The sequence below is a fragment of the Phocoena phocoena genome, chromosome X, assembly GCF_963924675.1.
Source record: "Phocoena phocoena chromosome X, mPhoPho1.1, whole genome shotgun sequence".
Classification (NCBI taxonomy): domain Eukaryota; kingdom Metazoa; phylum Chordata; class Mammalia; order Artiodactyla; family Phocoenidae; genus Phocoena; species Phocoena phocoena.
In genome coordinates, this window is record NC_089240.1 from 28,872,910 (window position 1) to 28,899,262 (window position 26,353).

General features: G+C 37.8%; 1 protein-coding gene and 1 non-coding gene across 2 annotated transcripts in view; one reads left to right on the plus strand and one right to left on the minus strand.

The window, feature by feature from the left end:
- DMD (dystrophin) overlaps positions 1-26,353 on the minus strand; it is a 2,035,184-nt gene that overhangs the window by 1,889,036 nt on the left and 119,795 nt on the right. The window lies entirely within an intron of this gene.
- Positions 16,617-16,689, plus strand: TRNAW-CCA (transfer RNA tryptophan (anticodon CCA)). Its single transcript has one exon. It is a non-coding gene; the product is annotated as a tRNA-Trp (tRNA).

Consider the following 26,353-nt stretch of genomic DNA (forward strand, 5'->3'; position numbering starts at 1 on the left):
AGATGAAAAGCGAAAACAGTGTTCAGCATTCGTTTCACAGCAAGTGGTTACAGAGGCAGTGGGCACCCCAAACAGCAAGAGTGGCACGGCCAAGCTCCTTCCCAGGAACTACACTTAGCATCTCAGCATCAAGCCTCCATAGCTTAGAACTGTCTGTGAGCGTCTGTGCTTTATGTCGATTTATTTTGTGCATCGGTTAACAAGATGTGTCCTAAGGTAACTGCGCCTTTGCTCTACCAGCCATTTTGGCATACAGAAGGTTTCATAGGAACAGTGTACTTTCGGAGAGCAAGGGATGCCTGTCTAACACTGAGCAGGGGAAGTTTCCCCTTGCCATTTTATGGATATGTTTAGTAGCTGTGGCTTCGTGCACACTGAAAGCACCAAGCAAAGCACAAAACAGCAGCACCCAGGTGGTTAACAGTGGCCTAGGGCACAGTGTCGAGCTGCTGCAGCTGTGGAGGCAAGCATCTGCCTGGAGTAGAGGGTCAGCAGTGTTGCTGATAGAGGTGTGAAAGGCCCTGGGAGAAGCGCTCAGCACCAGAACTAAGGGAGGCAAGCAGCAGCCCAAACTTGCAAGTGCCTGAATGACATCCAACAAGGACAGTGATGCACACTGGAATGGGAAACCCTGGAGTGGCCAAGGCATTGCAGAAGCACATAGAGAGGTAACAAGCTAGCAGAATTAGGATACTAAAGCCACCAAAACCCATTACCACACAGGCTCACAACCCCCCAGGCAGTTTGGATTATAATAACCTTCATATACTCCTCAGGGCTTGGCTAGGCAGAATCTTTACTCAACAAAACACCCCTAGGCAGTGAAAGGCAGTATATATTCACTAGCTGGTTCTGCTATCCATCTGTCTCCCAAGCCAGAGACACGGGAGCCTTCCATTTCATCTCTTATCCTTCATAGCCAGTCCATTGCCCAAAGTCTTAAATTGGGTTCCCAAGTGTCAGACCTGGGACAGGAATTTGAATCCATGATGTTCATTATGATGGTGGAGAAATGAGGAAGAAAATAGAAAACTGCCAATACAGGGTGCATAAATTATAAAGCCACTTTATGTCCACTTTCAGAAGATCCTACCAAATTTAAGGAGAAACGTCTTTTAGAAGCCACTCAAAGGGATTTTTTTTTTTTTTTTTTTTGCAGCTAAGGGGGCGTTCTTCCCACCCAGGATTACACTGTAGTTTTCAAACAAGTCAGATGGCCCCCTAAACACACTCCCCTCACAGAGGAAACAGATGACTGGAATTTCTCCTAGGTCCTCTTACAAATGATTAGCTAAAGGCCAATGTTCAGGGGCTTTTTCTCTTTAAGGTGAACCAGTCCAAGGTTACATTACGCACTCAGAAAAGACTTTGTTAAAACTTTAAAACACTATACACAGACTTTATAAAGGCATATTGCATTTAACACTGAAGATGGTTGCTGTTGGTCCCAGCTGAAAACTGACAAGATATTTAAAGGAATTGTTTTAATAACTGTTGAAGACTGACCAGATTGGAAGCAGACAGAAAATTTGGGGGGACCTCCTCTCCTAAGCTAAAATGAAACTAGGTACCCAGATGTAAAGATAAACGTTCTCAAGCCTTTGTAAAAGTATATACGCAAACAATGGAGAAAGGGAGACGTTTTATAAAAGTACCAACTGCTATATAAAACTTCTTTGCCCAAAATCTACTCAGGTAAACTTATTTTATAAACTACTGAGTTTTACATTATCATACCTATCTCATGGATAAAATTTTAAAACAAAACCTATAAGGTCTCTGTTTATGTATGTCTATATGTTTATGTGTGTCCATATATATGTGTTGTAGATGTGACATTTGCTATCTCTGGACGACATTACTAAAATTAAGTTGTAAAACAGCTCTCTAAACAACCAGTACTTATATAAATTTAGTATTCATAAAAATTATCAAAAGTATAATAGAACCTAACCCAGAAGCTTTTCAGGATCACATGACCTGGGAAAATACTCGGTGTTAAAGCTAGTTTAAGTTTGTTGGCTTAATTAATACAACCTTAGAATAATCAACACTGAGTATAATTTATTCTTTCTTGGTTTACTAAAAGTCAAATAAGCTCATGTTATCTCTGCTACAAAATTTGTCAACAACAAAAACAAAAACTTAAGATGACGGCTAACTGCTTTAATGTCTCATAAAATTTTCATGAGAAATCTAAATATGATTATAAAGAAGAAATAAATTAAACAAATGTGATATAAAAGTTATTAGGTGAACTCTTTAGAAATGTTTGTTTTATTGTATGTTAATTTAAAAATAGTTACCCAGATCTCTTTGGTGAATTCCACTGTTAAAAGAGTTTTGCTAAGTTAAATTAAGTGCTAGAATTTTATTGAATATCTACATAATTTCCAAATAAGATGAAACAGTGAAACATTAATTTCTGAACGTAGGTTTATCTACATTTGGCTTCCTATTACAGAGGAGCTAAAGATAAATTTGGGTCTCTAGTAAACATATCTTATGCTTTATTGAAAGACCACACTATGAAGAAGCACATGCTTCTAGAAATTATGAAATGTATCCACAAATTTGTCAATGTAAAGAATGGTGGTGTAACAGACAGTTCAAAATGGCTTATTTCTAAGTTTTCACTAGAAACAAGGTTTCTAAGGTTAAAGAATTCTAATTAATACATGTAGCTGAAACTACTAGAAATAATAAGGGAAACAACTCTGCATGCAAGGAAAAGTAAGCTGTGTTTTTGGTTAGAAAAGGTATGAAGTATGGAGATGCATTTTTGTTGAGGGAAATGAAACTGATTTTTTCCTAAAATAAAACTGGTTATTTCGGAATGGGAAAAAAAAAGGAGAATGGAGGACAAACTATGGAGAGAGAGACAGAAAGAGAGAGAGAGAGAAGGGGGGTGGGTTTTGTGTGGTCAAGTTGGCTGAAACTTGAATTACCATTATAATGGTTTTTAAATTAAGCTTTAATACCAATAGTGTACTTATGTAAAACTAAAACTCAATTTTCTTTCATCTGCTAAAAAGAAAATCTTTCTTAGATTACTGATCTGCTCTTAATAAGAAATTTAAACAAAGGTTTTTCTTTACCTTTTAAGTAATCTGCTTGGAAAGCCAAGATTTTGCCTTACCACCTGTGCTTTATACTGTCTTCATCAGGTCTTTGATTACTTAAAACCGAGTCCTCTGTATTAAAAGAGCTAAGTTTTGCTCACAACTATGTAACCTTCTGTATTTGCCTTTAAAATATTTTGTTACTTTCGTTAAGTAGATAATTAAGTATTGTTTCACAATGCCCTGTGATCCTAGCTAGACAAGTGTCTACAATGCTTTGATTTTTTGACAGATTTCACAACATCAAATTCTAAATAAAGTCTTTTTGACCCAGAATTAACTTTGGGATTTTCTAGAGCACCCCTGGAACATGTCAAGAGATTTGTTCTCTCCCCTTATAAAAGAGAGAGGTTAAACTAATTAGGCTTATGTGATATGCTAAATTACATGGGAAGCATTATCAGATAAGAAGTAATACTAGGCTTTCTTTATATTGTATTTGATAAATACATATTATAAGTGTTCCAGAAACTGTGAAATTTCTAAAATTTGGATATATCCTGGTATAATATTATCAGTCATAATTCTAGCCATTATCTTTAAATGTTGTATATCACAGAAATAAACTTTCTTGCCAATTGCATTGTAATGAACTCTAATCAGATCTGTAACCATGGCCATGTTTTAACTCTTTGTCATTTACAGCTAGTTACTGTTTTACTTCGATGCTTTTGCAGAAGTGTTTGCAAAAGTGCTTCATCTTCAAGGAGACTAATGGAAGTACCCTAGAATACAGATTTCTGATAACTTTAAGATCATAAAACTGAACTGGGTAAGAATTTCAAGAACTAATGGAAAAAAACTGGATTCAAAATCAACAAGAATTAATTACATGCAACTGAATACACTGATGAGGATAATTATAGCTTTTTATGATTTTTTTTTGCTTGAAACATTGCTTATTTTTAAATGTTCTGTTTCTCCAAAGTTAAGGAAAACTTTTATCTTTTTGCTTAAACTACCTGTAACTTAGAACAATTTTATTTTGTAAACAAAGATGAAACATTCATCTTTTTCTCCCTATGTGATCCTGGCAGAATTCAGAAACTCTCAATGAGTATTCTTATTTTAATGGCAATATAGTTATTTGCATAAGTTCAATAAGTATCTGTTCATCTTGTAACAGGACTCAGTTGGAACCACTGGTTATGTCACGAAGGCTCTGACTGGCATGTCATATTTGAAAATGAGGTACATAAACTCAGATATGACCAGACAGCTTTAAGGAACTAAGGTTGACTTTATGGAGCCAATAAAGCCCCTTTGGAAAAACAGCCTGACACCTTGCTTCCCAGCAGCCTTACCAGGTGACTAAGGAAGGTCACTTTGGCAGGCACAGGAACTTCAGGATATTTTGGGGACCACAAGAAGAGAGGAATTCACCCAAATCTATAGGTATTGCACCTGATGGCGAATGCTTGGCTTGGCTTAAGCCTTGAGAAGCTTTTAAGAGTCCAATCTGAGATTCCTTATGAAAAGTTCCAGCAAAGCAAACTTAAAACAGCCTATACAGTCGATAACTCTTCTTGCTACACTTCTGTAAATAATCAGACCAAGTTTATTGAAACTAGACTTAATTGCAAACAAATTAGTCTTATTGCGGTTATCCTTGATAAAAATGGGGGTGATTGTATAGAGAAAAATTATGTTTCAATAAGATGCTTTTGTGGATATTAAATTGTCTTTGAGGTATTGTTTTTTTCTACTTGTAAAGTGGACTAAATCCTGATTCTTCTAGTTTCTCCCAATATTTGGCTACAACTATCCAAACTAACATTTCAATTATCTCTCACCCTTTTGACTTGGAATCAATGAGAACTAAAACTGCCTTTTCCCCAAAGCCATACCAGCTAAAGGTGAACAATTTGATATAAACGTCAGAGAAATCACAACAGCTCATGTATAGACAATCTTCATGCCTGTTGCTGTGTGGGCCACTCAGAAAGATCAGCAGAGACATTCAAACTGCAAACTAGGAAAATCTATTAGATTGCCACTGCCTGCCCTCACTTCATCTGAAGATGCTTTGAGCCAGACATTTAGAAATCCTCCCAATGGGATGCCTTGAGAACTCAGAAACTGGGATTATAATCTGCTCCAACATTAACTTTTGTTTTTCTTTGGAGTCTATAGAAATGTATCTTATTAAGTATCTGATTGCTTGCACTATAGGCTTAACTGTGGGAGCCCCCTGTCTCACCCCCTGAAATGAGACACTCTTAACTGTCTCATCCCCTGAAATGAGACACAGTTGTTTAACTGAACTGACCTATTCTCAGGACTAAGAGATTAGTACAATGAGATAGAACAACCTACCAACTCAACTTCTAGACTATGAAACTTCTTGGGGACGTTTCAAAGGTGGAACTGAACAGGTTCAGAATGAGACTCCCCAGAAAGTGCCATTTTGGCATGTGGATTATTCTAAGCTAAAGAGATGGAGGCCCCAAACTTAGCAAGAGTGTTTTACCTTCCCTTCAACTACATAAAATAATTTAGATAGAGGGCCTGGTCCATGAAGAGAGCTGTCACTAGATATAACTACAAAGACTATGGGCTAAGTATGGTAAGCTTAGGGGAGCCTGGCAGGGTCCGTTTGTTCAAAGTCCTCTTTGTGTCCCATTGCCTCTGCATGGCATAGCAAACATTTGTTTACCAAATATTTGCTCTTCCTATCTTTCTGTGAAGTGTCTTCCTCCCCACTGTAGCCCCAGATCCTTACCCTCTTCTTAGCTCAGAATGGCATATAAGCCTCAACTACCTGACTGTTGGGGAGTCTCTCACTGTCTTTGTGGGGCTCCCATACATACATAATTAAATTTGTTTTTCCCCTGTTAATCTGTATTATGTCAATTTTATTAATATGCCAGACAAAAGAACCTAGCTGGGTAGAGAAAAATTTTTATTCCGTGCTAAAGGAAAGAAGTCAGGCACTAAAGGCCACATATAGTATGATTACATTTATATTAAATGTCCATGATAGGCAAATTCATAGAGACAGAACATAGACTAGTCGTCGCCAGAGGCTATGGGGAGGGAGGAACGAGGAATGACTGTTAATGGGCATGGAGTTTCTTTTGGGGATGATGAAAATATACTAAAATTAGGCAGTGGTGATAGTTGCACAGCTATATGAATATACTAAAACCCCTCGAATTGTACGTTTAAAAAGGGTAGATTTTATGGTATGTGAATTATATCTCCATAAAACTGTTATAACGGGCTTCCCTGGTGGCGCAGTGGTTGAGAGTCCGCCTGCCGACGCAGGGGACGTGGGTTCATGCCCCGGTCCGGGAAGATCCCACACGCCGCGGAGCGGCTGAGCCCGTGAGCCATGGCCGCTGAGCCTGTGCATCCGGAGCCTGTGCTCCGCAATGGGAGAGGCCACAGCAGTGAGAGGTCCACGTACCGCAAAAAACAAAAAAAACTGTTATAACAAGTCCCTGGGATATCCCATTTCTGAAGAAACACATTTTTTTTTTCCCCCTTGAAATCTTCTGAAGAAGTTTACAGCTCTTTTCGTTGTTCTGTGGCTTTTGGGAAGCAGCTTGCTCTGGGTTTATTTGTTTTTGTTTCATTTTAGTGTTAGAATCCACCCTGCTTACGTATCCTGAGTCTTTTTTTAAATTTTAGGCTTAACAACAAACAAACAGAGGCAGCACTTCCAATTCCCCAGTGATTGAACAGGTTTTAATGGGCAGATGGTAAGCATTTGTTTCCCTCATTGTTTGCTACCAGGAGGAAGGGTGTAAAATAGCTCTTCTGGGTCAAAATGTATGGTTTACAAAAGAATTCCTTCCTTTTGTCTTAGCCTAGTCTTGTTTTTTGAGACAATAATTTCTCTTAGCTTTATGTCAACTTCAGGCAAAATGTTATCGTGTACTAATGACTTTATTTGGAAAATAAGATAAAAAATTTACCTGCATGGGGTAGTACAGATGGAAGATAGGAAAGATGAGTACTGCAAGTATTAGGTCGATGTGACCACTTTCAAGAACCATTATGAAAGTCTTTGAAATTGACACCACAATTGGCTAAAAATCTTATCTAGAATATTTAGGAATCAACAGCAAATCTACTTACATAGATCTTGAAATACTTATTTTTTTGGCAATTCTTCCTGATTGCAGGAGAGGCAGATATTGCTTGTTGTTTACCAATACCTATTCTACCCTTCTTACTTTTTAACAAAATTCTAGTTTTGTTTAGTGGTAGCAGTGCGTCTAGCTAAAACAAACAACCTCACTTCTAGCCTCCCAGGAAGCCAGCAGTGGCCTTGTGACCAGGTGAGAGGAAGACTGCACAGGATTTTGGGGAAAGTGGTTTTCCTGATATAGATGTTGCCCCTAACTTACTTTTTTCCCCAGCTTTACTGAGATATGCTGCCCTTTCTTATTCTTGCTTCTGAAAGGGAGCAGAATCTGCCACCCCAGCATATGCCTCCTTAGCATAAGGATTAGCTCGAGCTGATTATTTTTACGAAACAGCAAAGGAATATCATAACCTGAGTAGAAGTTACCCTTCTGAAAGAGACATTTACATTTCTAAGGAAAAATCTCTATTCGTAAGTGTCACCCTCTCTGGACCAGGAAGAGTGAGATGACTAAATCTCTAGAAACTCTTATCAATGGAGAAGGTAACAGACTTAAATCTGCATAACAATCTTACCCATGTTTATTGTGCTTTTCCTGGTCACCTCCCATAACTGGCCTCCTATCTACCCTAACATCTTCTTTTGTCTTTAGCTGGAGATGGTACTTATGGTGGAGACTTGGGCCATTTCAGCTCTGTTTTCCTGGGTCTCTCCCAAGTATACAGGAAGTATACATGTTATTAAATTTATGTTTGTTTTTCCCTTGTTAATCTGTCTTTTATTAGAGTGTGGGTCTTAGCCAAGTCCCTAGAAAGGTAGAGGGAAATTATTTTTCCTTCTCTACACTTTTTTCTTTGTCTTCCCTGGAATGTGGATGTAAGGTTGGAGGTACTGACACCATCATCTTGCAACCGGGAATTGACAAGCATGAGAGTGAGAGTAAGATATTATGAGTGAAAGAGCAAAAAGACAGAAGGAGTCTGAGTTGCTGACATCATAAGGCCACTTTCTTCTCTTAGACTGCTTTCCTTCAGACTTCATCACATGAAAACCAAAATCTGCTATTTGGTTAAATAGTTTGTCTTGTCCTAGCTTCTGTCACTTGCATCTAAAAATACAATCCCCATCTGCAGTTCTTCTCATCTGGTGAACTACCACCTTCTAGAGCAGCGGTCCCCAACCTTTTTGGCACCAGGGACTGGTTTCATGGAAGACAATTTTTCCACAGATGGGGGGGGATGGGGGGGTGGTGGTTCAGGCAGTTATGTGAGCAATGGGGAGCGGCAGATGAAGCTTTGCTCACTCACCCACCGCTCACCTCCTGCTGTGCGGCCCGGTTCCTAACAGGCTGCAGACCGCTACTGGTCCGCGGCCTAGGGGTTGGAGCCCCCTGCTCTAGAGTACATGTAGCAAATATAGGAAAACATTTTCAATCTTCGTATGGAAGGGAGAGATGTGCCAAGGGCACTAGACAACTGGTACCATGCAGAACAGTCCAACAAAACAAATAATTGCTTCATGCTTGCATAGCTTTTGAAAAGTAGGTGACAACCTGTTTATAATTATGTGAACTTAGGACCTTAGCTCCATTTTACATATAAATGCAAAGTATGAATATTTTTTTCACATTTTAAATATACAAGAATTTTCCAAGAAAGCAACTAGCGTGTAAATAAAGGGAAAAATTGTACTTTTTTATTCAGAACTTTACCAAAAGTTGTTAAGCACAAAGGAAAACACCATTACTGTACGCAATACAGCTCATGACACTTTAATCATTAATACCACATTCCTGCATTAGTCAGCATTTATAGCAGTCTATTCCTGGTGATTCCAGGCACAGGTACTACATTTATCACGAGCATTATATAGCCTGCTTATTTATATATTGGATAATGAATTACTGGTGATCAATATAGAAATTATTTTACAATAAATTTTCCTTTCAATCCATTCTTTATTCAGCAATTTTTTTGAAGTTATATATAGATAAGTTACATTATTGGTAAATTTCCTTTGAGGATGGTAATGGGAATATTATAAAATATATTTTACAAAAAGGGGTGTTTGATCTTATAGGGTTGAAACCTATACAATACATAGGGAAAGGAGTTTTTAAAAGGGATGATGTATACTTATTGAGAGAGTAAGGTGGTATATACAAGTGATGGAAAGATGGTTTTTTACATGTAAATGTTCCTATCCTTTCATGTTTCTATTCTGAGACTTTGGCCAACTTGGGTCCAAAGAAATGGATCAGCTATAATTGTAGGACCAAACCACTGAAGGGTTTTCCTTCACAATTGGAAACCAAATACAAGACTGACTCCAATCCAGGATAATTTGAAGAAAGAGAAAAAAAATAAATCAGTATAAAGGCATACCAGTGTGGGGAGGGAATGAGGGAAGAGAGTACCAGCTAGGACAAGATATGATTAGCTGATTAGTTCCTATTCCACTCAGCGTAATAATGGCCAAATATTTAGCTGGTCTATCCACTTGTATTTTGCAAGTATCAAAACCAAAGGAAAAATGAATTATCACAGCTGGCAAAAATATAGAAAGGTATTTTTTTTCATCCTCAAAATGTGAAGTAAAACTAGAGAGAAAATACGGAGCAAATAAGGAACTTTGTCCCAAGGTATGGAAACATCGACAAAACTATTACCAGTTATAGTTGACCTTTACTGGGTAAAACCTGGACAAACAGGACAAACTCCTTCAAAAGAAAAGTCTTCAAAGGGTCAAATCCCATGGTGTTCACAGACCGGGAAGGCTGCTACAGGGCAGGAAGAGTCTATTATACAGAGAAAAGCAGTAGGAACACAATTATCTTTGAAGAGCTTTTGGGCAATTGTAAGCCCTGCAGTGCCAGTTTTCTGTGCTAAGGCAGGAAGGGATACAACCCCACTTTTGCTCGATAGTTGCCTTGTTTAGTAACTTCCTTTAAGAGAAATGCCTTATCTTTTCAGACTTTTTTTTTGGGGGGGCCACTCCATGCAGCATGCAGGAACTTAGTTCCCTGACCAGGGATCGAACCCATGTTCCCTGCAGTGGAAGCGCAGAGTCTTAATCACTGGACTGCCAGGGAAGTCCCTATCTTTTCAGATTTTTATAAAATATTTTCCAATTCTATTTCTACCTTTATCTCAGGAAATACCAAGTGAATAAGAAACTCATGTTTTCGCCCTAAAATAGCAAACTCTCTGTACAATTTTTTAATACGGTGATAGAGACTATTCTATTTTCTTTGTTGGAAAATTTCCAACTGCTGCCACTCAAGTTCTTTTTCCACTGATAGTCTGCAAACATGCAACACATGAAGAACTTATCATAACTATGGCCAAGAGAGTCAATGTTTTGGACAGCCTCATGGAGAAAGTCTTACTAGAAGTACTGGTAGACTACATTTAGAAAATTATTTCTCCCAGACAGATATTTTAGAGTGGACAAAACTCTAAAACAAAGCCAAAACAAAGCCATTATAATTTATATATTCTCAGGGATTATTCTTAATTTTGTACAAAACCACAATTACCAGTATGTGAGTTCCAACTCCTACATATTATTGTAGGCTTATTTTCCATCGCCATTATAAGTTTGTGATAGAAATGTTCTGATTTCCCTTGGCGGAGTTGGCTTTACCAAAATAAGTAAATTATCTGTGAACTCCAACAAGAGAACGAATGTACCAACCACTTATTTTCTAGGCTTCGAGTTACCCTGGAGAGTGGCTAAAGCTTAATTTATCCATGTTCCTGAAGCCTAATTTGTTTAACATGACCCAGTGGTATTACCAAAGCATTTTCCATACTAGGTAATAAAAATTCAGTCTGATGACCTAGTCAGTTGTATTTAATTTTTTTTTTTTTTTTTTGGTTCATGGCAACCAATTTGGCACTTACACTTTTTCCCACTTTATCTAAAATTCCATTGAAATGACAGAAGGTATTCAGGTGCTAAAAGAATAAAATTATAATCAACATGGAAAACAAGAATGAGAACAAGCAGAAGGACCAGGATATTTGTGGAAATGCTGAAAGATAGAGATGGGATCTGGTTGAAAAAGAACACAGAGGAGGGAATTCCCTGGTGGTCCAGTGGTTAGGACCCCATGCTCTCCCTGCCAAGGGCCCGGGTTCAGTGCCTGGTCGGGGAACTAAGATCCCACAACCCATGCGGTGTGGCCAAAAACAAACAAACAAACAAACACAGAGGGGAGATGAAACACAACTACAAACACAAGGAGTAATCGGAAACTTCACAGAAGTCTCATGCCTTTAGCTGACAAATAGTATACTGCAGTTGTGCTGGGTGTTGGGATACTCAGAGGATGTATAATGGGAGAAGTGAGCTCATACAGGACCTGAGGATTGGTTGGGGTCCTTTAGAAAGTTCCCCAAGGAAGAAACATTAAACTCTGACCTGAAGGATGAAAAGGAGTCTAAGAATACTCCAGTGTCTTTAAAGAAGATTGGTACCACTGGAATTTAGAGAGGGAGGTGGAGATGGGTAGAAAATCAGAGGGAAGGCCAGCAAAAGGTAGGGCTCCGTAGCGCATGTTAAGTATTGAAACATTCACTTTATAGTAATAGACAGCTATTAAAGAGTTGTAAACAACAGTCGAATAAATCTTGTAAAAAACATTTATTCTATTTGCCATATTGAAAATGGAGTGCAGGGAGTTAAGGGTGGATGTATAAAGTACAGTAGAATAGACAAAGGGAGACTTTGCGCACAAATGAACATCACTGGACTTCATATAAAAAGGTTTATTCCCTTCAAATGTCTTTACTTTTCTACTCCCAATCAACTAGCCTAGTCTCCACCACCAGGATTACTGAAGTGGCCTCCAAACTGATTTCCTTAATCCTCATCTCCAGCCCACTCCAACATCATCCATCATGGTACAAGCAAACAATTTTTCCTAATCATCACTTTTTCCACCTCATTTCTCTGCTTAAAAATTGATCGCGTCTTCATATTACTTATAGATGGGGTTTGAGAGGATTAAAAACAAATTTATTTTCCTCACTCAGGTTCATAATTAAATAAGTCAGAGACACAGGGAGTCAGACAGATACAGATGAAAATATCTCCTTTATCAATGAGAAAGTTGATATCAGTGAACATGGCCTAAGCCTTCTTGCTATGTATGCTTGGTGATAATTTACCTAGTGACATCCATTAAATAACAGCTGACCTTTTCCCATGTCAGATACCTCTATACAATTTACACGATGGAGAGACAGAGCCCCAAAGTAAAAGGTGCTAAGCCACACGTACTCAATTCCTCCTCCCAAAATTCCAGCCAGACAGTTCAGTCCTGCGTTGTTGTTTTTTTCTTTTTGGCCACACCACGTAGCATGTGGGATCTTAGCTCCCTGACCAGTGATTGAACCCGTGCCCCCTGCAGTGGAAGCACGGAGTCCTAACCACTTGACCGCCAGGGAATTCCCCACTCCTGTTAAGAAGTGGAGTGCATGAAGAGATAGGGCAAAAGGGCAGTAATATTCCACCAGTATAGTTCCCTCCACAATTGGATAGATGAAGCAAGATGAAAAGAGGGCCCATATATTATATACATTATAATGTATGTAACTGCATATACATTAAACTATTCTGATTTTTGATATTCCGAAGTTTGCTAATTATAATTTATTTCTATTTCTCAGCATAAGCCCCCTGTTTCTGTCATTTTTCTTGTACTGTCCATATTATTTGCTTCCTGTCCTTTAACTCTGACATTAAAATTGACTGATGATTATTCAATCAGTCTTTTCTCAAGCCAAGGTTAAGGTAAGCATTATTATCTGAATGTGTTTGCAGAAATTTTAATTTTATGTGGCTCATAATCATAGCCACGTTCACTGGTATGTTTATTTATCTCTAAATGAGGTTTAGGTATTATGAAATATCCTATCTCTGATACTGAATTTCTAGATAATGAGCACTGTACTAGAAAGCTATACTGATAACAACCTTACTAATATTAATTCTCCAAGCATTTACAGCAAGGGTAATACAAAATCTCAGATATCAACACATGACATTTTTAGAAACATTTTATAAGTAAATCAATTACAATGGATTACTTTTATTATTATAGTTAAATGTTTCAAAATACCATACTATTCCTAAGAACTATAAAATGTTGCAGTAACCTATAAAATTAATGTTTCAATGATTTCTAAAACATCATTGGAAAATAATGCATATATATGTATATATAGTTATATATGTATATATTAGTGTGAATGTGTGTCTGTGTGTGTGAGTGTAGAGAGAGAGATAATCTCCTCAATACATGTCCCCCAAAGCAAACCAAAAAACCCAAAAAAATGCAGAAAAGGAATCATTTAACAATTTCTGAGATGTTCTCAGATACCGTTATGACAAATCTTAGTGAATTCAGCCTACCATTAGTGGACCCAGAGTTGATTAAAAGCAGTTAAAGAGGAGAAATATTTTTTAAATGTCATGAAGAGAAAGCGGACTGTTCTGTAGATCACTCTTCAATTAAAAATATTCATGGTAAGGCAGAAATTTTATTCCCTCTCATAGGAAAGATAAATTGTCATTATGTCTCTATAACATGTATCACCCTGGCACCAAGGCACTAAACATCAACTACCATTATAACGATTGATTTTATAATTAAAGTAGCCAACTGATAAGAAATAGTGACTTTTTACAGATATTTGAAAATGAAACTGGGTTCTCCCCACCCTATTAAAATATCTAGTGGAAATTAGAATAGGTCCTTCTCATTCATTCCAGGAAAAGCATTCGTTGGAATCCAGTATTTGTTAAATTAAATAATTTTTATTACATCTGCACATTAAAATTTTAAATTATATAGCAGTAGAAAGATTACTGAGATTATTCACAAGGTACACAGTTAAACACTCTACTCATAAAAAAGTTAATTTGGGTACTTCTGTCAAGATTAAATGGCTTAGATCCATTTCTCCCTGCTACTTCCCACTAACATTACAATCAGTGCTGGTAATAATGCAAGAAGCAACCAAGGTGGTAAGAAGATGAGGGAGGTTCGGGATGCTGGGACTAGAGAAGTAGCTGAGTGACCTGCATCGCCTTACCCAATAGAGTAAGGTGGCTCAGACTCGGCATTTCACAACCCCCAACTAGCATTAGAAGGCAGCCCAGACAGGCTCATTCTTCCCTCAGATGCAACAGGGAGTCCCTGAGACATCAGGCAAGCTTGACTCCATCTTGGACACAGTGGGCAGATACAATCCCGATACCCGCCAATAATAGTGACCAGGGGAAGTGCTCTCCATCCCTGTTGGGCTTGCACTTCCTCACATCTACAGATACCGACACATATGATAAAGCTGCACAGAATTAAATGTATGCACACATACACAAAAGCACACACATAAACACATATGTGAGCACTCAGAAAATCTGAATAGAATTGGTGGATTGTATCAATGTCAATATTCTGGTTGTGACATTGTACGACTGTTTTGCAAGATGTTACCACTGGGGGGAACTGAGTAAAGTGTACACAGGGTCTCCCTGGGTTATTTCTTATAACTCATGTGTATCTATAATTATCTTAGTAAAAATGTCAATTTTTTAAAAAGCCAATTTTGATTTTCCCCTCTATATTTGAATTTCACTGGATGTTATATTTATTTTATTCACTAAATAATTGAGAATCAGCCTACTTCGTGTTTACTCAAAGCTAGTTAAACTCAGAGCAATATTATTTTAGAAGAACGCTGCATGATATGACCTTATCAGCCATTTACTAACCTATCTGAATAGACATTACATACATGAGCTGATCTTTGAGGCATCTTTTCTGCCTGAAGCTCTTTTTTTTTTTTTTTTTTTCAATTTTAAACTGGAAGTATTCCTTCCCTGCCAGCTCAAGAAAATTTCAAACTATTAAATAGGATGGTTCTGAGTCATAATTGATCACTAGAGGCCCACCGGCAATGTGATTGTGGGCAACTTATTTAACCTCTGTGCTTTAGTTTCCCTGTGTATAAGAACTGAACTAACAGTAGATCCTACTTCCTAGGGTGGTTATGTGCTAAAATATGTGAAACCCTTAGGTCAGTGCCAGGCATATGGGAAGCACTTCAGTAAATATTAACTATTATTTCTACTCATAAAACATAAATCATTCTTCACTAGAATTTGTATGACTAAAGGAGGTAGCACTTTAAATCTACTTTAACATAAGGGGCTGCTTCTCACTGGAAACCTTTTAAGTACTGCTTGTATCACCCTTGTAAGCAGTTATGCAGTGTACGGCTTGAATAATTAACTTCTGGATAAAGAAACATCCTTCCCCTTTCCTTTACTAGCTTTTTAATAGCATAGCTTCAGGTCTTCCACCGAAAACATTAGAACTGTCACTTAATTTTCAAGCTCCCAATATTTAATTGCAAGATGTGCAATATAATTAAAAAGGTACCCACAGGGCAACTAATTCTGAAAACTAGTGATAAGTGAATGAAGTATGCTTAATTTCATTTTCACGCTTTAACAGCTTCTATCTTACATTGATAAAGAAATCCTAAGCTCCACATCTGCATAAGAAGATATTCTTACAACGTACATGTGGCTATACAAAATGCTTATGTGTATATGCTTTAGTGTGTATGCACACATGGTCAGCTATAAAAAATATAGATAATTTGGATAATTTTAGGGCCTTACATAATGTGACTCACATATACATAATTATGGTGTTCCCCCCTCCCCAAGAACAAGACAGCATTTCCTAATTTTTTTGACATTAGATGTGTTTTATTGTTTACAATGTACTCTATAACTCAACCAAATTTTGATTAAAAGGAAAAATGATTAAAAGTATTACTTGCTACAATTAATAGTTTGGTATCGTTTTATTTTATTGCCATAAATGATGGCATTCATTCCTGCATGCCTACCATAACACATGAATCTATTTATAATAGGAAAACATATTAGAATCCAAAGATTACTCCTGAAGAATCTTAACAAATTTCTAACATCTTTGGCAAATGTCAGGAAAATTCACCATTTCTACTGTACTCTTCTGATTTAAGTTGAGGAAATAATTTTAAAGATAATAGGACAGCCCAGGGAGATGAGCTCCAGCCAGTCACTGTGGAAAAACCAGAGGAGTCATAGTCATGAAGTTGCCAACACCACAGCTGGTGGACTTGCAAAGGAAGGCAGATGCCAAAGCAAGAAAAATAGCTCTTTCTGATTGATTGTTGAAACCTACAAAGGTCAAACACTTCATGTGTGGACCTGACTACAGAACTGTCTTCTCCCCAAAAGGCATCACTTATTTGCTTTACATTATTGAAGGTGCTGGAAATGTAAAAATAATATTGTTATATAGAAGTATAAAAATATGCGCAAGGGGGACTTCCCTGGTGGTCCAGTGGGTAAGACTCCATGCTCCCAATGCAGAGGGCCCAGGTTCAATCCCTGGTCAGGGAACTAAATCCCACACGCATGCTGCAACTAAGAGCTTGAGTACCGCAACTAAAAGATCCCGCGTGTTGCAACGAAGATTCCGCGTGCCACAACTAAGACCCAGCACAGCCAAAGTAAATAAATAAAAATTTAAAAAAAATGTCCAAGGAACATCTAGCTTTCCTTTAGCAAACAATAAAAAAGAAACTCTAAAGTATTATAGCTTTTATAAATTGTAACTTTCCTTCTCCATGACTCACTTTCTCTATCTGTAAAATGGAGATAATGTAGCATCCCAGTGTTATTATAAGGGAAAAAGTGAAATAATAGATGTGATATACTGAGCATAATGCCAAACACTAAGCACTCATCAACCACAGGAATAACGATTGTTATTCCTATGATCATTTCTATAATCATACCCAGTTGGTTAAACTTATATTATTATACTCTTAATATTTGTATTATTATACCAAGTTAGACAAATCAAAACTATTTTTTAAAGCTTGTCTACAAGTAACTGTATCATTTTTGTTTAACACGAATCAGTTATTCGGAAATTTATTTTATGTAAATATGTCATAAATAAAATACTATTACCTTTTAATTTATTTTTTCAGTGACCTTAGAAATTTAAAGGTTAAGAAATAATTTTCAAAGAAAAAAAAATCACAGCATCATTTTCTAGAGCTCTCTAGGTGAGGATTAACTGTGTTAATGGCCAGATCAATTTGTGTACACACTACACATTACACCCAATTCAAATTTTAAAACAACTCAAACACAGGGGAATTTCATTTTAGTCCTTATGGTATCAAAATGTACAGGTTTTCTTTAAAAAAGAAATAAAATAACCAATCCTCCAGGTGCTTTTCTCAGTTTTCAGTTAATTTCTGTCATCAGAATTGAGACCAACAAATGAAAACCTGTGATCAATGTCAGTGAATCACATTTCAAAAAGAAAAGAATAGCAGCCATTACTTCAAATGGCTGAATGATAGGGATTCCAGTTTAAAAAAATGTCTTCTATTAATATCTTATTTCCGTGAACTCAGAGTTTGTCTACATTTCTTATAAAGTACATTTGACCCTTCAGTTTCAGTGAACTAGCTGAAAACCCACAGGAAACAGGAATGCATTCTATAGCAACCCCTCCTTTCTTCTGTAAAGATTATGAGGTAGATGTTTCTGAAATGTCTAACATTTCTGTGAAAAACTAGCAGCATAATACAGATCTGGTAGCAGGATACTCAAAGATGCTTCTGATGTCTTTCTGTCCATTAGTCAGAAACGCATGTCAATTTTAGGTCAGCCATCCCCTATGTCCAAAAAACACAGGACCAAAGGCTCAGGATGATTTTTTATGTTTTGCTCCATTTGAATTACACAGGCAAAACCAAGGATACAAATGAGGCCTTATATGACTTGACATCCACAGCCTAATCTAGCAGAACCTTGACATCAATGATACAGTCAGATGAAGCAAACGGTTCCTGCAATGCCCATGTCAACGTCAGATTGAGTAGAAGCTCCCCACTTGGCATTCCCACTTGAGTGCTCTGCAGTCCTGGCATGTCACCTAACTGGCTGGTGCTTCCTAATAGGCCCTGCACCAGTTCTGACTGATGTGTGAGTGTGCAAACATTACCAGCATTCAGAAGCCAGATGGCCCACACACCAAGCACAGCAGCCAGACAACACACAGGCAGATTCAGCACACTGTTGGAGAGTTTCATTTTTGGTGAATCCTCGCCACACTAAAGTATACATATTCTTATTTACTTGACTTCATTCCATATTAACCCACAATGATGTCTCCCTCTGTTGTTTCAGTGCCACATCCTAATTAAAGGAGCAAATTATTTTTTCCTTTCCATTTAACATGAAACGAAGACCTTTATGATCAACCTGATCCTACCCAGCTATTTTTGGAGGCTGTCATGTGCTCTCTCAAATCACAGATGAACAAAATCTCTTCACTGCTTCTACAGGATAAAGCAGTCATTTATTTCTTTCACCTCACTTAAATGGATTCTTTAAAACATAAGCCCTAACTTTTTTTTCTTAACATCTTTATTGGAGTATAATTGCTTTACAATGATGTGTTAGTTTCTGCTTTATAACAAAGTGAATCGGTTATACATATACATATGTCCCCATATCTCTTCCCTCTTGTATCTCCCTCCCTCCCACCCTCCCTATCCCACCCTTCTAGCTGGTCACAAAGCACCGAGCTGATCTCCCTGTGCTATGCGGCTGCTTCCCACTAGCTATCTATTTTACGTTTGGTAGTGTATATATGTCCATGCCACTCTCTCACTTTGTCACAGCTCACCCTTCCCCCTCCCCATATCCTCAAGTCCATTCTCTAGAATTCCTGTCTCACCCCTAGGTTCTTCATGACATTTTTTTTTCTTAAATTCCATATATATGTGTTAGCATATGGTATTTGTCTTTCTCTTTCTGACTTACTTCACTCTTTATGACAGACTCTAGGTCCATCCACCTCATTACAAATAGCTCAATTTCGTTTCTTTTTATGGATGAGTAATATTCCATTGTATACATGTGCCACATCTTCTTTATCCGATGATGGACACTTAGGTTGTTTCCATCTCCTGGGTATTGTAAATAGAGCTGCAATGAACATTTTGGTACATGACTCTTTATGAATTATGGTTTTCTCAGGGTATATGCTCAGTAGTGGGATTGCTGGGTCATGTGGTAGTTCTATTTGCAGTTTTCTTGTATATGCAGGACCCTAAACTACAGTAGTTCTCTTTTTTTTTTTTAACATCTTTATTGGGGTATAATTGCTTTACAATGGTGTGTTAGGTTCTGCTTTATAAAAAAAGTGAATCAGTTATACATATACATATGTTCCCATATCTCTTCCCTCTTGTGTCTCCCTCCCACCCTCCCTATCCCAACCCTCTAGGTGGTCACAAAGCACCGAGCTGATCTCCCTGTGCTATGTGGCTGCTTCCCACTAGCTATCTATTTTACGTTTGGTAGTGTATATATGTCCATGCCACTCTCTCACTTTGTCACAGCTTACCCTTCCCCCTCCCCACATCCTCAAGTCCATTCTCTTGTAGGTCTGCGTCTTTAAAGCCTTAACTTTTGAAATGAGTGTCCAGAAGAAGGCACACCTTCCCAAATCTGCATGAATAGTTCCTACATGTATCAGCCACACAAGAAAATGATACATTAACAAAACAACGCAAACTCACCTATATTATTCCTCATGATAAAAAGTTAAAGTCAGTTAATATTGGTCTTCTCTCCTCACACATGTAAAACACCATGCATGCATATGCTTTTGTGTGTGTGTGTGTGTGTGTGTGTGTGTGTGTGTAAGCACAATGAATGGAGATTTCCATTGGAACTGCTGTGGTAAGAAAAAACTGAACCCACAAATAAGAAAATCAGTACGTCTCAGTATTAATTATTTATGAGTTAAAACAATAGGACAGCTACCGAAATTCTTTCTTGAATCTGAGTCAGCTGTGCACATGTGTTTCTGACTTTATTCACTAAGATGAGCAGCCTTCTACAAAACACTAAAACAGAACCTTCAAAAGCACCAATTCAAGATCTGAAGATCTGATGGAAGTTTGGAGACCTGTTCAAAGAAGTCTGAGGAATTTCTTGGGAATTTCCTTACCGTATTGATATATTAAATTGGAAAAAAAGAAAAAGAAAAAAAACTTAGTATATTTGACAAAATAGTAAGCTTGCTTCCTGAACTTAAAACAAATAGCTCTCTACTGGATCCATTCTGAGCACATCACTCCAGGCTGTCAGGTCAGCCACACTGCTCATAGGTTCCCTTGGGAATAAGCTAATTCTGGAATCACTTTATAGTTTGGATTCTTTCAGCATGAGATATTGATATTGTTGTAGAGGCTAGATTACATAACATATAAAAAGAGAGCTCATGTTTTACTGAAGTACATGTGCTACACAAATTGTGCAGTGTGACTGTGTATGTGTTAAGAATTTTAATTACTTCTATAAGGAGAAGCAAATATTCATGTTTCATATTTCATCTTGACCAATAGTTTTGATTTGCTTGGAAACCAAAAACTACCTTTTGCAATAAACCAGTGTTCCAACAGCAATAAATCTCACAATGAACAATGTTTAAACTGATCATCTAAAATAAAATTTAAAAAAAGGATGGTCATTGAAGGTCAAAGAGAGTCTGCATGAAAAAATCCATGAGGGTACCATAAAATGTAGTTTAAATCAAATTGTTATATATTAGAAAATCTTTAACGTCAATTCTGCTATAATTCAAGAAGAAAATAATGAAGAGGAATAAAGAAAAGAGTAAAGTGAAACCAAATGTGTCATCACATAAAGCAACATACACCAGGGTAGGGTGCTATAAAGTTTTATTTCTACAGCTTTGAAAGAAGCTGAAAACTCACTTGTGACTCTCCAGCTCATGAGTAATGTGGTCATTTCAAACTTATGGCAATAAAAACTTTATAGCACCCCAGTTCAGAACATACGTCAAACAGAGAAAAAAGTAAAAATCAAAATGAAATGTGACAAAACACTGCAAAACACCTCTCATCTGACACGACTATTCTGTTTTGGTCTGGGATTCAGCAGCCGCTTTCGTCTTGGAATTTCTATCTCAAAATCATGGAGCAACTTGAAGGACCACTATGATTAACATCAAAGTAAATGTGGAAAAATTAATTTATTTGATCACAATGGTGCTAACTATATGTATTTCAGAAAATGTCCTAACTGTTGCAAAACTAAGAAGAGAAACATAATTCCTGCAGCTAAATAGTAATCTGTTCGACCTTCACACAAAAACAATGAAGACAAGCCATTTTCTTTCACAAAAATTTTAGAGAAAATGGCATGTCTTTACAATGAGAACTCAATGCTTTCAAAGGCTGTAATTATATTTTAAAGGAATACGTTATTTTTATTATCATGGAATTGTTGATATTCATTCCGGGAGGTCATATTTTTCTACTTAGATTTTTGCCTGTTGATGAAAAGTATTTTATGTAAATAGTGTTGGATTAGACTTTAGTTTATTAGTATTAATTAGTTATATTTTGCCACTTGGACAACTTGCATAACTTCGGTGCTATTCTAATTCCCACGCCATTTTCCTAGCTGTAGGGCCAGAATCTAAATAATCCTATTATTAATAGTTGTCTAATTTTTAGCTATTCTATTTCATAGCCTAGAGGTTTCACAGCTCTGTATGAAAATAAGAAAAGCTGTCACTGATTAATATATATTTGTTTTTATATTAACTGGGTAACTGCAATGTTACTACACACAGTCATCTAACTCCTTGATTGATGACCATATTGCCACACATGGAAACATCAAAACGCCAAATAAAAAGCAATAATCATATAGCTTATTTCCAAGTGTTGTTTAAATTGTTTGGGGATTTCTTCTTGGCCTATAGGACAGACTTAAGAGATTTCAAGGTAGTTTTCCTTTCAATCAAACTTTTAGGGGATTATAAATTATCTTCCTATAGACCATGCTCACAAGCCTAGTTATAGTGTACCACCTCTGAAAAAACAATTAGCACTTTTTCTACTGAAATAATGATAGAAGAAAAAAAAAAGCTAAAAAATTCTGAGAGACACCCTTACCACCAGAGTACAATGAAATTCATCAGTCATTGATAACATCCGGAAATGAATCCACTGTTTCCCCCAAATCCCTTTCCCCTCTAAAGAGGAGAGGAGTTAGCTGTCAGCCACAAGTGTCAATCCAAAATAATGAGAGTAATTTAGGAAAAGTTATTAAATGGTTTGTTTTAAAATTTCCAGATACTATAATATGCCATCATTACAAACATCGTTACTCTTAGAAGGTAAACCCTCCAAAACAGCCATTTCACATGAGATGATTCACAATTACAACCACATGAACTGTGATCAAATCATATCACTTGGATCCATGTTCAGTGGATCAGTATATATATGCCTATTACCTAGAGAGTTTAGTGCTACATATACGTAGGGAAAAGGTATGCAGTCAGTGCAGCTCCAGTTTAAAACAATGTCTAAAAAGTGTTCATAAAAGGTTTGTATCTAACAAAGAAAAACATTATATCCCTGTTCCTGACACCCACAACGGTAATGGTAATAGAAGGATAACAAGAATATACATCTTGATCCTGTAAGCCAAGTTTCATCCTAGAAGAGGTTAGAACATGGCATCCTGTACTATGTCTGGCAACCATAATCTGAGACCATTTTGGAGACTGTGCACCACAGCGATATTATCCTTAATTTGTTAAAATTCATTTTGCATCTAATTATAATCATAACTATAAAAATGTGAACGTGTACAAAAATAGTACCTCTCTTCTCATTTTTCTCATTTAATAATTATTGTATCTTATCCAAAATTTGTTTTTCTTTGCAAATTGTAAATATTTCAGTTTAGATTTCATGTTTTTCCTTAGAAAAAAAGCAAAGATCTCCATTAAATTAAAAAGTGGGCTAATTTTCCCTACATGTTGAGATGAAAGCAGATATTTTAGAAGATAATCACTATATGCTAAATAATTACAAATAACTTTTAATAACTAAAGTTGGCAACATTAAAAAGAGCTAAACCAGCAATGTCCATTGGAAATTTCTGTGATGATGAAAATGTTCTACACTTGCATCATCCAATAAGACTTGCCACTAGAAACACATGGCTGTTGCACACTTGAAGTGTGCCCAGTGCAATGGAGGAAACACATATTTTATTTTATTTTCACTAATATAAATTTAAATTGCCATATGTGCCTTGTGGCTACTGAATTGGGCAGCACAAGTTTAGGCATTAATTACTTAAAAATGTATATATTTATCCCTACATAACGTCATACACACATGTAGGGTTATATGTGCACAGACATATACATAAATGGATGCAATCTTATAGCTATTTAAAAATCAGTATCAAAACTTTCTCTAGATAAAATATACCACAGATTCTTGCTTCATTTCAGTGAATGTGAAGAACCCAGAGATTTATTAAGATAAATTTGATCAAAAATATCTTCCATATCAAATGCAACTACTTAGCCATTTCTGCAAAACCAGAGATTTTTTTTCCTCAAAATGAACTTAAAAAACAACTTATTCCTCTGTTTAATTTACCATTTCACTGCTTGAAATTGCTTATTGTGAGTGCTCCTAATTTTTTTCTTCTTGGAAATTTTGCAAGGCTCTTATGCCAGTATATGGCTTGCATTTTGTCATTCCTTTGAAATTCAAATTGATTTTTACTGTTCAATATATTTATTTACATTAAAAAAATGTGTACTTAATAATCTGGAAGAAACAATCACAGGTTCTGGAATGATTCCATCTAGTAAAGACCTTTTATCAATAGTAACATCTATTTGATATAGATCCTTGATCTGATAGAAATCTAATTTATTTAGGCATTTTTAATCAAGCAGCATTAACGCCAATGGATTGGTCAAAGTATACATTGTTTCAGTAATGAAAGATAAGTGGACAAACCTTCAAGATGGCAGAGGAGTAAGACATGGAGTTCACTTTCCTCCCCATAAATACATCAAAAATACATCTATATCTGGAACAGCTCCTACAGAACACCTACTGAATGCTGGCAGAAGACCTCAGACTTCCCAAAACGCAAGAAAATCCCCATGTACCTGGGTAGGGCAAAAGTATAAAGAAAAAACAGAGACAAAAGAATAGGGACAGGACCCGAACCTCTGGGAGGGAGCTGTGAAGGAGAAAAAGTTTCCACACGCTAGGGAGCCCCTTCAATGGCAGGGATGGGGCGTGGCCTGGGGGGTAGCTGTGGAGCCACGAAGGAGAGCGCAGCAACAGGGGTGCGGAGGGCAAAGCGGAGAGATTCCCACACAGAGGATCAGTGCTGACCAGCACTCACCAGCCCGAGAGGCTTGTCTGCTCACCCGCCGGGGCAGCCGGGGGCTGGGAGCTGAGGCTCGGGCTTCAGAGTTCAGATTCCAGGGAGAGGACTGGGGTTGGCTGTGTGAACACAGCCTGAAGGGGGCTAGTGCACCACAGCTAGCCGGGAGGGAGTCCGTCAAAAAGTTTGGACCTGCCAGAGAGGCAAGAGACCTTTTTTGGGGGGGTACACAAGAAGAGGGGATTCCTTCCCAACGTGCCCACAGAAGGCAGAGCACTGCCTAAACAAGCTCCTGAGATGGGCATGAGCTGCAGGTATCAGCTCAGACCCCAGAGACGGGCATGAACCGCTAACACTGCTGCAGCAGCCCCCAAGAATCCTGTGTGCAAGCACAGGTCACTATCCACACACACCCCCAGGAGCCTGTGTAGCATGACACTGCCAGGGTCCTGTGATCCAGGGACAAGTTCCCCGGGAGAACACACGTTGTGCCTCAGGCTGTGGCAACATCACGCTGGCCTCTGATGCTGCAGGCTTGCCCTGCATTCCAATTATGACTACCATATCCCTCCCTCCCCCCAGCCTGAGTGACCAAGAGAGCCCTTATCAGTTGCTGCTTTCACCCCCTCCTGTCTGGGTGGGTAACAGATGCCTGAGGGCAACCTACACACAGAGGCAGGGCCAAAGCCAAAGCTGAACCCCAGGAGCTGTGTGAACAAAGAAGAGAAAGGGAAATTTCTCTGGGCAGCCTCAGGAGCAGCAGATTAAATCCCCACAATCAACTTGATAAACATTGCATCTGAAGAATACCTGAAGAGGCAACGAAAGTTCCCAAAATTGAGGTGGAGGACTTTGAGAGCAACTGTAGACTTGGGGTTTGCTTTCTGCATCTAATTTTTTCTGGTTTTATGTTTATCTTAGTTTAGTATTTAGTGCTTATTATCACTGGTGGATTTGTTTATTGGTTTGGTTGCTCTCTTCCTTTTTTTCTCCTATATATATATATTTTTTTCTTCTTTTTCTCTTTTTGTGAGTGTGTATGTGTATGCTTCTTTGTGTGATTGTGTCTGTATAGGTTTGCTTTCACCATTTGACCTAGGGTTCTGTCTGTCCGTTTTTTTGTTTTTGTTTTCTTCTTTCTTTCTTTTTTTCTGAGTTGTGTGGCTGGGAGGGTCTTGGTACTCTGGCCGCGGGGTATCGGGCCTGAGCCTCCGAGGTAGGAGGGGGCCAAGTCCAGGATACTGGACCACCAGAAAGTTCCTGGTCCCACGTAATACCAATTGGCGAGAGCTCTCACAGAGATCTTCATCTCAACACTAAGACCCAGCTCCACCCAATGGCCAGCAAGCTTCAGGGCTGGATGCACAATGTTAAACAACTAGCAAGACAGAAACACAACCCCACCCATTAGCAGAGAGGCTGCCTAAAATCATAATAAGGTCACAGACACTCAAAAACACAACACCAGACATGGCCCTGCCCACCAGTAGGACAAGAACAGCCCCAGAACACAGGTACCAGTCCCCTCCACCAGGAAGCCTACACAACCCACTGAACCAACCTTACCCACTGGGGGAAGACACCAAAAACAACAGGAACTATGAAGCTGCAGCCTGCGAAAAGGAGACATCCAAACATGGTAATTTAAGCAAAATGAGAAGACAGAGAAACACAGCAGATGAAAGAGCAAGGTAAAAACCCACCAGACCAAACAAATGAAGACGAAATAGGCAGTCTACCTGAAAAAGAATTCAGAATAATGATAGTAAAGATGATCCAAAATCTT